Below are 13,303 nucleotides of genomic sequence, written 5' to 3' on the forward strand. Positions count from 1 at the left end.
CTTACTACTAGAACTAAATTGGTTTAACCATCAAATACACCGGAAACAAATAATAGGTACACCAACTAGCAAAAGTGGCAAACCCTTCATTTCCAAAGATGATTATGAGCTAACAGCCGTTTCTCGCCCAAAGTGAACCGATTCTTACTTATTCTCTCCCGTGATAGGCATCAAGTTCACCGGAAACAAATAAATGGGTAAACCAACTAGAATAGTTGCAAACCCCTCATCACTGACGTTGACTGTAGCCTAACAGCAGATTATTACTTAAAAGTCTCCTACATGTCTTACCACTGGAACCAAAATGGTTTTACCATCAAATACAGTGGAAACAAATAATGGATACACCAACTAGCAAAAGTTACTAACCCCTCATTGCCGAAGGTAATTATTACCTAACAGCCGACTGTTGCTTACAAGTCCTTTATATGTCTCAACCCCATGAAACTCTCAAACTGGTATACCTCATGAAGGAATTTTTGTACCAAAAAATGGATGTCATATACTTTGATCAGCTCATCAAGAGCTATCGATTGTAGTCGAAAAAAATTCTATCTGTCTTAGTTCAAAAGTTTTTTTTTTTTTTGCCGTAGGCCAACTTTATAACGTCACCACTTAGAAAGGAGCAAAGGATAAGCTCTAATTTCTTTAGCAAGGAGAAAACTTAAGTTTATTAGTCACATTTGATACCATTTCTCTACCGCAATCCCAAGTCCGAAAAACCGAATGATAAGCTCAGCTAAAATCACGAACAGAAATGAGTAGAAACAATAGATGGCAGCACTTTCGGACCCGTGGGAAAATGCCACATTTTTGCTTCTGTAAATTTTCCTATTAATCACTCAAAGAAGATATATTGGCTATGGGGCCGGGTAACTGCCGCATACATTTAACACTTATAGATTTTAATCCATCCTCAATTTGAAAGCGGTGCCTGGCTGCTAGAACAGAGCTTTCCACTCGAAAGCAGAAACATGGTTTGATAAAACGAAAGCTTGGCTGCACAACTTCAGATACTCCTCTCTGACAAAGGCTACATAACTCCAAATTGACTCCCAGGGAGTCAAAATTTGACTCCCTCCCCACCATGTTGCTGTCTCTAATATTAAGTGTACAAATTCTATTCACACCTTGTTATGAGGGCCCATTTCCATAAAAAAAAAAATATCTTTAAGTGTGCCGTCACCAGTCAAGAGATAAAATAATGGCAGATCTAGAGCAAAACCTTGGGGGGCCCAATGTGGCAAGGGTGCAAACAAGAAAAATCTTGGGGAAAGGTGCCAATAATTGCCCAAATTGACGAATTTATTCTGAAAAACAGAGTGAAAGAGTGGGAAAGAGGGCGTCAGAAAAAATTGTGGGAGGGGGAGCGAGGTCCCCCTACCCACCCTGGATCCGCCAGTAAGATAACACACCAATTTGTTTGTTCAATACATAAGGATGTAGTCAAATTAGACAAACAAAATTTCTTACATATTTATTTGGACAAAATACATCGGTTTGAAACGTAAAAAAAGAGAAAATATTAGTACACAAATTTGACTTATTTTTCTTGTTAGCGTAAAAAATATTAACATTAATTGGGACAATCGAAGATATAAGTAATCACAGCTAGGACAAAATAAAGTAAAATCTCAATGGATTATTGAACATAAAGGTATGAAGACGTGTAATTTCAGTGAGGATAAGAAAGATTTACAGAATTTAGCCAATCATTATTATGCAAACTTCCCATAAGAAAAGTATCTACCACACCTGTAAGTTCATTAATCCATGTTAGTGAGATCAGATCCTAGATTTTAAGCTCCAATATTGTTGGAATCTATAAGAGAAAGGATGTTGCCATTGAAGAACGAAATCAGGTGCCTCTGTTTTTAGAAACTGACCAGGAGGAAGAATTTAAGCATTCAAGATTGGATGCTTATCAAGGGCTACTAATTTAGGGCTTAAGATGACCATCACAAGAACTGTTAGCCCAGCCACAAGAACCTCTAGCTGGCTTTACAGGAATGTATTATAATTATCTTAATAAAAAATATAAATATAAAGTTTTGATTGTCCACTGACAATACCTCCTACCGTCCAGAACGGTAATGAAATAACCTTTTTTGCTCCCTATTTACAAAATGAGCTCGATTTTGTTATTATAAGGTGTATTTTCAAACGCTTCAAGCATTGTATCACCTAAGACTTATCAAAAACTGAAAAAGCATCTGAATGGAATATACTTTAAAATAATACAAGAGCCTTTCATTCGTCAAATTAGTCAACCCCATAGAATGGAGATAAAAGCTATAAATATTGCAAATCGCTGGTTTTGACTATAGTTTATCGCTCATCTGTCGCTGCTCATGGGTTAATATATTTAAATGTATATAAATGTATTTGAGCAGAGTTTGGCAAATAAATAATAGTACAAAAAAATAATGCAAAAACCTTTTTCAACAGCCATTTTTTGCGGGGATGCATCTTAATCCTTATAATAAGGAAATTTAATAACTAATTTTGAGAGCTAGTAAAACGTTTGTTGTTTTTGGTTCCTCATACTCATTTTTGTAAATTTGTTTGTAAATGAAATGAAGCTAAAAACAAAAAAAAAACACGTTTATGGAACACATATTAATTTCCCTAGGAAAATTTTATTACATCAAAGACTAAGAAGGCAGACAAACGTTAAAGAGATTGTTCTTGCATACCGTATAATACCGAACTCAACAGACAGCAGCCTCAAAGCAAGTTAACCAAAAAATGCAGGAATACAATTTTTCATGGTGATCTGGCGCACACTGGCTTGGGAAATAGAAGGCTGAAGTAGATGGTGATTTAGTCTCCTTTTTTAACCCTCCAGTCTTCAAGATGCTCAGACTCTCCAAAAATTGTATTAAATTTGGTATTTTTGCTCTAAATCTCGAAACTCTAGTCAGATGTGCAGAGACCGGTGTCTCACTATCCCAGAATAGAAAAGGAATTTGAGTCTTGGACTGCTGATCGTTCATCTGAGGAACCACACTTTCAGTTTTCATTACTCTATATAAAGAGAAATAAAAATCTCAAACTTTACTTTTACAGATTCATCTGTGGAGTTCAAAACACAACCTTTTAGCATTCACAAAGAAATTATATAAAAATGAAGTCCAACCGAAAAACAATGGCGAAAATTTGGCACATTAATGCTAAATATGTTTTTTTAGAGGCAAATTTGACCAGCTTCATACTTAAGTATATTGCAATAAAAAGATAAAAATAACCTGATTTTGTTCTAAAAAGATGATTGATATTTTATAATCAAACCAGCAAGGTGCTTTCTTTACACCTTAGCGTTTCCTTCGCACTCAAGGTCTTTGTCACTTTTCCCCCTTCCTATGTTTTATGGAGTTAATCAATTTGGAAGCGGCATTCTTCATTTACAATGAAACACAGTCAGATAACTCTACCAAAAAGTAATTCAACAAAATATAGAGCACTCCTTAATAATAAGCTGCAGGAATGAACTGTCCTTCCAATTTACTTCCATATAATTACATCAATAGCTTACAAATAAGAAGCCTATAGACTAGCCATGTATACTAGAAACTAATTTATAACATATTTGCATACAACAGCAATAAGGCACATAGAAGGCCCAATCATTACAAAACAGCACATCGACGTTGGCTTATTTAAGATGTCAGAAAAAGGACAGATGAGAAAGTGGTTCACCCAAAAACTGGCCGAAGCCCTAAACCCTCAGGATTTTGAAAAAGCACAAGAAAATAGGTCCATACAAAAACCTAAATATTTAGGGCTAACAATTAGGTTTCAATGAAAACGTATGTTCCCCACCCTAAAATTACCAGATCAGAAATAAACGGATAAGAAATCAAACTTTTTTCCGTTTTCTTCCTAAGCCCGTTCCCTTATATCCGTTTACAAAAACTCAAACATTATGTTCTTCCCACATCCTGATTCCCTTTCACCCTCACGGCAGAGAACAGCAAAACTACTGAACAGTACAGAGCATGAACCAAACAACGCATATTAATAACCAAATTTTGGCCTAGTATAGACATCCATAGAAGAAAAATATAAAGCTGACTTTATACGTTTGTACTGCTTTGCCCACAAATCCTCAGCACAAAACTAAACAACCGATATGCAAAAAAATGTTTTAAATTTCTTTATTAAAATAGATTTTTGTTCGGAAATGTGAACAAAAATATTAAAAAAGTGGAACAAATTAATGATAGTTATAAGTTTCAGATTAACAATTTCAGAGAGACATTTACAAACCCTCAGAAATTAGTGTGAAAAAACTCTACCCACTGGGATGGTTTAACTGATATCTTATAATGAATGAAAAATCTAAACCCGACAAGATCTAAAGACCAACCAGGATAAAGCTTTAAATATAACATATAACTGAAAAGGGATTACAGCAAAGTTGAAGCAAGCAATAAAGTTTTACTCGGAACGTTTTCCCTGTATTTTGAGTAAGGCTTTATTACACGTCGTACAAATGTGTTCCGAAGCTTGGACAAAAGCTTCTTGAAGTTCTTAAGGAGAACAGCTTTTTTGTTAAGAGATTTAAGCAAGAAAATATCCATAACAATACCAACTATAGCTTATTTTTCAAATTACCAAAAAAAAGTCAATACAACTTTTGCTTGGACAGTTGACCGGGCTTATAGAATAAAAGTTTAACCGACTTTTCTTTCTTTTTTGATGCTTTTAGGTTATCGATAGGATACTAGAAGCCACAGCAACCACAGTTGTCAAGTATGACTTTTGAACTTATGTGCTTCGAAAGGCACAGAAGATGTGGTTGATATTCTCCAGAAAAATCGCTTACGAATTGCATTTGCAGTGGCAGAAACGACCGTAGCTTAAACTTTAAATTGCAAAAACTATAGTTCAACCCCTCTGTCCAGGGCTACGGTGAAAGTATACTTAAAATGCATAAATCAGGTGACAAACGAAAAGCTGGACGTCTGCGAAAAAAAGTCACTATGAAAATATTTAAAGAATCAGGTGCTTCATTGGAAGAAGAAGAGAAAGCTGAAGGACGAAGATACTCTTAATAGACTAGAAAAAAAACAACATATTATTTGGTCTCAAAGTTTAAGAAGATTCGAAACGGGCGAAAAAATTTTCCATGTCATTAGGGATCTATAGACAAAAATCTTTGGCTTAGTCGACTAGCCTCATGTATTAAACGAGGCTTAAACATACTGCACCTTATACATGACTGAAACGCAAATAAAAGGGAAACGATATTCCCTGTTGACCAAATCAGCTTAAAATTCGTAATTAAACCGAAATAAACAGATACGTTTGTTGGAAAAAAAAACATTTTGACAGAAGAATTTTGAAACAGAAAACATCTTGAAAACATAAAGAATCATATAATTCCGATTACAACCTGACAAACGGAATACAAAAGTATTAAAACCTACAGTACACTAAATCACAGGAACACATAGAAAAGGAATGAGGGTTATCAAGCCTTAAAGGTGCGAACAACTCGGACAACAAACTGTCTGCATATCGGGCACTCAGCCAACTGGCGACCACACTCAACACATGACACCATATGTCCACATTCTAGGATAACACAATTCACAGGGGCATTCATGCAGATTTTACACAGTTCTTCATCAGGTAAATTGTCAGCACCTAAAATGGTTTAAATGTACATTTCAATGTATGATTTGAATGATTTAAATGATTAAATATAATGAAATGATGTACAAACAGTATTGTCACATACTACCGTAGTTTTTGTTTCAAATTACACATTTCATGTCTGTGGTAATCAAAGTAATTATGAAACCAAAAATCTTAAAAAAAGAGAAAAACCAACACAGTCTACTCCGAATAAAATGCTTTGCACGAACATGTTTCATGATGTCGTATTTTCTTCAGATTTTTGCAATATCTAGTTTCAATAATCTATCCTATCAGACCAACACAGCCAACCAGGCCCCTGTGGAAAAATATACTTCACAGTTACTCGCAGATAATGATCTGGGTTACTTACTCATTGCTTCTCTTTGATAATGACAAATTATGAAACTTGAGCCCTCTAGGTTAACGAAAGAGGATGTCTGTAAAGGCTAAAGTTTTAAGACTTTACTAGAAAAACAACTGATTTTCAAGATGATTAAACTTTTTGATTCTCTAAGCTATGAACAAGATTTCTCTTTTGATACAGATTAAAATATGAACGTTTTGAAGTTCAGTGTACCACCCAAAACAATCTGCATAAAAAAGATCTATTGGGACTCCGCACCATTTAAAAACGTTTCTCTTATACAAATAGTTTCTAATTAGTAACTGAAAAGTTAATAAAAATTTGCCATCCAAGTTAACATCTGTTTCCACTAACTAAATTATATTACATCTGAAAACGAAAATTTGTCAGTAAAAATTCATAATTCCGAAGTCAATGCCAGAAAGCATGTCTCTGATTAAAACCGATCACACGCATCCTCAGCTAGACAGCAATGCGTAGCCACCACCACTTTGAAAAAATAAGGACTATTTATGAAAGAGGAAGCAAATTATGATTCGTAGATATTGGTTCTGTCTAAACATTAATCTGTAGCTAATTAAACTTGTGAATTTGACTTTAAGCAATGTAAAATCTATCTCGAACATTACTTTTTGTTGAGGAGGAAGGCTAAATAATTTTGCACAAATTTTTTAAGAAAAAAAAAGCAAGAAAAGAAGTCTTTTAGGTTGCACTAATTACTCAAAGACATGATTTTAAAGCAACAAATTGTTGATGTTTCCCCACTGATATTTCCAAAAAATTCAAAATAGACAAGCGAATTTATCAAAATACCCAATCTCCAGTAACATTTAAAATAGTTTTTTTTAAACATAATACTTCTAAGAGGAGGGGGGTCTTCAGTCCCCCAGGATATATATGTGGCCATGTTTCAGCCGGCAGCAGCCACAAAATGAATACGACGATACCTAAAAGATATTCATATCAACAGTTGCGTGAAAAAATAAGAACGGCAACATCTTGACCAAAATAAGTTAAAGATATACATTATTTGGCAGTAAAGACGTATTTCAAAGAATTGTTGATGGCCTTGAATGAGTAAAACTTCAGCAACGAACAAACCAAATTTTTAGGATAGGACTGCTCAAATGTTTACAAATTATTTTTATAAGCTATTACAGATCTTACACTGAAGCTGCTAAGAATGGTTCACAAGATAAAAAACTAAATTGATTAAAGCTTATCTGTAATGAATTAAAGATGTAACTAAAGCTCAATTTTTACAATGGTAAGAAAAGGAAATTCTCTGTGATCAAATTTTCACTAGCTACATTTGTTGGATGTTTTTCATCACACTTGGGGAAATGTTTCATCCCTTGAACATACCACCCTGGCACGCAATTGTGTGCTTTTTGACTAATTACGACACATAACATCATAACGTATGTTATTACATCAAGTTGAATCTGTTAGAAATACGAGTTCATACATCGTTAGAAATACGAGTTCATATGTACAGGAGTACATCTTTGTTCACTATACTAAAGAGAAGAAATCGATTGATGTTTGCGCCCTTGGGTAATAGGTCGTTTCTTTCACCTTCTTTTTTTTGCAATTCCCTGTTAATGTAATAATAAAATTTTAGCATCCAATAAATTTGATTTTTTTTACTATTTCAGTTTTTAAAATTGAATCTCTAAATTATCGACCAAAAATCACAATGTTTAAATGGATTCTATCTTCGAGATACTTTTAGATTAGCGGTGAAGAGAGTTCTTTTCATTTGAAACAGAAATTTTCATGTTCATTGATTTTAACAACGTATTTTAGTTTCATGTGGCATTCATTCTCTTTTCATACCTATTGTCTTGGAATGTGATTGAATAAATTAGTCACTCGTTCAATCCCTTATCATGAACAAATAAAAGCTCAAAAAGGAATAAGTACTTTTATTAGACAGTGAAACAGGTACAAAAAGTTCTGGATATTTCGACCATATATACAGTGACTGTCATCAGCAGATAAACTAAAGTGTTATAATCCAAACACATGATATTTACACTGGAAAAACAAATATTAATTGCTTCCGTGTAACAATTTCGGTTCATTCACTCCTTTATCATATGGGGTGTACTTAAAACACATTGACGATTTATTCTGTCTTTCACGCGAGATCAAATAAATAAATTTGTAAAAAAGTACCTTTGGCGGATCGAATTTCATTCCACAGTCGAACGACTTTTTCAAAAAGTTCCGATTTCTCAATTAAGCCTCTGTAATCAACACGATTTGTAGTCAAAATTTCCCTTAATTGTCGTACAGACAATTGAAACAGTTGGGATTCCGTCTGAATTTGACTTAAAGTAATTGGTCCATCAGCTAACAACTGAAAAAGTTATATTTTGAATCACAAGTCCCAATCACAAATTACTTGCCTAGGGTACAATCAAGGGGAAAACCCATCGAATATATTTAAGGCGAGTACCAAGCACCTTCTGTGAATAATTTTTTTTTTAGCTTTGAAAATTTGAAGAAATTGTTTATTCTCTGACTTTTCTAAGAATCTAAAATAGACCTGCAAAACAACGTAGAGATAGTCGAATAGCTAAGAATTTGCCTGAATCTGGCATAAAATAATTGGTCCATCAGCTTAACGGTAAAAGAATAACTTTGGATGGTAAGTCCCAGTTGTAGATTACTTGCCCTGGGGATATTGAAGAGGAATAAACCCTCGGATATAACCAAGACGAGTGCCGGACACTTTTTTTGGATATTTTTTCCGAATTTTAGGAACTGAAGAAACTGGTAATTCTTAGACTTTTCTAAGGATCTTAAAACAACTTGCAGAAGAACAATGTTATGCTGACATAAAGATAAACCACAGAATAGTCCGAAAGGAAATGAGTCGAAATGTTGTCCAAATTTGCAGTTTGGCTTCAACAGTTTTAAAAATTTTTCCCAAAGAAACTAAAATGAAAAAAGTTTACGGGTTATTTAACCAGATCTTGGACTGCAACAATTTCATTTGGCAGGCTTTCACGATTGACACCCTAGTATTTTATGGCCTGAAAAAAAGATTTAGATAGGTCACGAGATTGAAAAAATTCGTTTGAAGCCTTTGTTTTGGGAAAAAATAATGGGAATGAGGTAATGTTTATAAGCATACTTAAAGAACATAAATTGCATCATTTCAACCCAAGCAGTAGCCGTGTCGTTTTGTCTATATTTATGACGTATGCAAAATTACACAAGATGACAAACTGCTTTGCAGAAAATTACAATTGAATAAGGAAGGGGTATTTTAGCGTCTGTAAATGATAGAAGGAGGAATTAATATTTAGTATCTATAACATATGCAAAATCACACAAATTGACAAATGACTAAACAGCTAAAGAAAAGACATAGAACAAGAAACAACAACAAATCAAATTGAATTGCACACAAAAATGTGACTTAAAACTAAAGAGTAACATGACAATTATGCTCTTATGGAGTTTAGATATTTCAGAAAATTACGACTGAATAAGAAACGTGTTAAGAAGGAAGGAGGAATTGAATTGACAAAGAAATTTCTTAATTCAACTGAAATTGCTCATTTGCCACTCTATTACTTAAAACAAAAGAATAAAACGATAATTATGCCAATTTCAGAGGGCATAGACACTGGGACGCATGATTTTAAATGAACCCGAGCAGCTAAACTAAAAGGCATGGTAAAAAATCTGAGGTGAGAAGAAATCTGGGGCTAAAAGACATTTGAAAACCAGTATCACAACGAATTCATCGAGTCGTAAATAAAATCTGCGGTTTTAAAAGAAGCGACAGTGAGAATCCAGTGAAATGAATGATTCTTTGATGCGTTAACAAGTACGAGAAATTGAATTCACGCCAGACTTCCTTAACTCCATTGTTATTGCTTATTTGACACCTCATGACTTAAACAAAAGAATAACGATTATATATACCCCCTTTAAATGAGTCCTTTAAGTGAGCAACTGTTTGTTTATTTAAAACATTTCTTCTTTCGAATTATATCCATTTTTTGTATTTTCCCCAGGGCGGACGCATCGAACTTACTCTGAATCCATGACATCGAGAAGAAGTTCATATTATCTGCAGTTAGAAGATAAGAGAAATATTTTTCTGTTTTCATAATTACTTTGAATACCACAGACATGAAATGTGTAATTTGAAACAAAAACTACGGTAGTATGTGACAATACTGTTTGTACATCATTTCATTATATTTAATCATTTAAATCATTCAAATCATACATTGAAATGTACATATAAACCATTTTAGGTGCTGACAATTTACCTGATGAAGAACTGTGTAAAATCTGCGTCAATGCCCCTGTGAATTGTGTTATTCTAGAATGTGGACATATGGTGTCATGTGTTGAGTGTGGTCGCCAGTTGGCTGAGTGCCCGATATCCAGACAGTTTGTTGTCCGAGTTGTTCGCACCTTTAAGGCTTGATAACGCTCATTCCTTTTCTATGTGTTCCTGTGATTTAGTGTACAGTAGATTTTAATACTTTTGTATTCCGTTTGTCAGGGTGTAATCGGAATTATTTGATTCTTTATGTTTTCAAGATGTTTTCTGTTTCAAAATTCTTCTGTCAAAATGTTTTTTTCCAACAAACGTATCTGTTTATTTCGGTTTAATTACGAATTTTAAGCTGATTTGGTCAACAGGGAATATCATTTCCCTTTTATTTGCGTTTCAGTCATGTATAAAGTGCAGTATGTTTAAGCCTCGTTTAATACATGAGGCTAGTCGACTAAGCCAAAGATTTTTGTCTATAGATCCCTAATGACATGAAAATTTGTTTCGCCCGTTTCGAATCTTCTTAAATATTGAGACCAAATAATATGTTTTTTTTTCTAGTCTATTAAGAGTATCTTCGTCCTTCAGCTTTCTCTTCTTCTTCCAATGAAGCACCTGATTCTTTAAATATTTTCTTAGTGACTTTTTTCGCAGACGTCCAGCTTTTCGTTTGTCACCTGATTTATGATGGTTGAAATGAAGTTGCCAATACTAATATGGTGCAGTAGTAGCATTTTCAGAACTTCGTAATTTCCAAATATAAGTAATTAACTCAACGACTGTCTTTTTTTTCTGACGCAAAATGGTTTACACAAAACAGATGCAGCACACAGAGCCGTTTGTATAAAACCAGTCAGTTATTTTCACTAAACATAAAAAAAAGTTAAAACGCCAAAAAATGAACAATAACTTTAAATTTGCTACCCAAGTCAGGTGTAACTTATGCGTTAAAAACAAAATACCTTTCATAAATGTATTTTTTTTTCATAGTCCTAAGATTTTTTTTTTTTACTTTAACTTTTCAACTTTTTTAGATTTTAACTTTTTCACATCTTGAATTAGTACTTTAAACAACAGCCAGTGTAACCAAAGTACAATTCATGAATTTCCAAGGAAAAATTTGTTAATATGACATAAAGCACAAAAATGCAAAAATTTATGCAGAAACACAGCTAAGTAAACCCAGACATTAAATGAAAACCTGTTCATCCTTCTTGCTTGATTTCATCTACAGTTAAAGACGCCCCCACCACGCTTTTTCTGTGCTAACATTGCACAGGAGGGGGAGTCTAAAGTTGTTTTTATATGCGGCTCACTTTGGTTTTCCTGTTCAGAATAGAACACAAACCGGAATTATTGTTCTAGCCCTCCCCCTAAAAACAACAATTTTAAAACCTACTGAAACCTTCAATTCAATACTAAGTGTATTATGATTCTGGACAACCAAGCTAGCTATAAAGAATTGAACAACGATTTTTATCGACAAAACGAAGTACAAAATCACGTTGAAATAGAGAATAATGACGTTTATATACCAATCTAAAGTCGAACTTTGAAAATTCTTAAGTACTACCAAGAACAAGTATAAAAAAGCAAAAGAAAAAGACACAATTTCAAATAAAAAAGAAATTAAGCCTATTCATAACGCTTCTTCGCCAAATACACTCGATATAGTGAACTGGGGCCAGAAAACCCCTGAAAGTTAGGTAAGGACTAGAATTTATCTCTAAATATACACTAAATTCATCACTGACCACATAGATTTTATTCACAGTGGTAGTCAGAGAAAAACCGACTATTCAAGACAGTAGTAGCCACAATTTTACAGTAATAGTAAAGGCTTGATCACTGTAGTTTATTAATACTGCAGGATAATGTGGCAACACTGAACACAAATCACTAATATGGCAACGTCAGAGATCTGCCACTATCAATGCCCTCTGTAAGAGTTTAACATCCTTGTTACAGTCTATCTTGATAAAGAAGGTAGGAAATAAGAGCCTGAGGTAGGTCCAGCTCCTGAATACGATCTAATCGTTGCTTCCCTACATTTTGGCGAATGACACGACGACACAAGTCAATCAGTGGTAATGGTTCAGCTACAAATATAAAACATAAGTAATTAGTATACTGGTTGGTAGCTTCTGAATTTTTTAATTTCCATGTAACAAAAAGTAAGTTTATAGCCCCCCCCCTCAAACAAAAGCAATCATCTAGAACTTTTGCTTATTCTCAAACTCGTCAAAGCACTAAAAATCCCCCCAACTCCCCCAAAGATATCGGATCTGGTCCGATTATGTCAATCACGTTTCTCGAACTTGCGCTTATTCTTCCCATCAAGTTTCATCCCGATCTCTCCACTGTAAGCGTTTTCCGAGAATTTCGTTTCCCCCTCCACCCCCCAATGTCCTATCCGAATTGAAAATGTAGCCCCTGAGACATGACACCTTTCTATATATCAAGTTTCATTAAGATCAGATGACCCATTCGTAAGATGAACATAGCTCAATTTTCGCGATTTCCCCTCCCTCCAGCCCCCCGCCCCCAATATGGTCGAATCGGGGGAACGACTGTTATAATGTCAATTTGTGCAGGTCCCTGACATGCCAACCAATTTTTATCGTCCTAGCACGTCCAGAAGAACAGAATTCGCCAAAGCACCGGAAATCCCCCCTCCCAGCTCCCCAAAAGGGAGCGGATCCGGTCCGGTTATGTCAATCACGTATCTAGGACTTGTGCTTATTCTTCCCACAGTTCGTGCTAACGAACTGTAAGTAAGGAGTGATGCGGCTCAATAGTAACCAAAACTATAACAAACAGAGCCTTCTTTACAATAGATATATAAAAGAACAAAATTTTGATGGTGATTCCAAATCCATGAAATTCATCAAGTTTAATGTTACCCACCAATAGTTACGAGCCTGAGAAAATTTGCCCAATGATTGAAAAAGGAAACACATTAAAACCACAAAATAGCTAGTGAT

At 34.4% G+C, this 13,303-nt stretch overlaps 1 long non-coding RNA gene across 1 annotated transcript in view; it reads right to left on the minus strand.

Annotated features, from left to right (window-relative positions):
- Nucleotides 1–1,461: 1,461 nt before the first annotated feature.
- LOC136043771 (uncharacterized) overlaps nt 1,462–13,303 on the minus strand; it is a 40,946-nt gene continuing 29,104 nt past the window's right edge. The window contains exons 4-5 of the long non-coding RNA XR_010621716.1: nt 8,192–12,418; nt 1,462–5,652 (exon numbers count right to left, since the gene is read on the minus strand). This is a non-coding gene — a long non-coding RNA (uncharacterized LOC136043771). The remainder of the gene's footprint in view (nt 5,653–8,191; nt 12,419–13,303) is intronic.

The sequence above is a fragment of the Artemia franciscana genome, unplaced genomic scaffold (genome assembly GCF_032884065.1).
Source record: "Artemia franciscana unplaced genomic scaffold, ASM3288406v1 Scaffold_968, whole genome shotgun sequence".
Taxonomy (NCBI): domain Eukaryota; kingdom Metazoa; phylum Arthropoda; class Branchiopoda; order Anostraca; family Artemiidae; genus Artemia; species Artemia franciscana.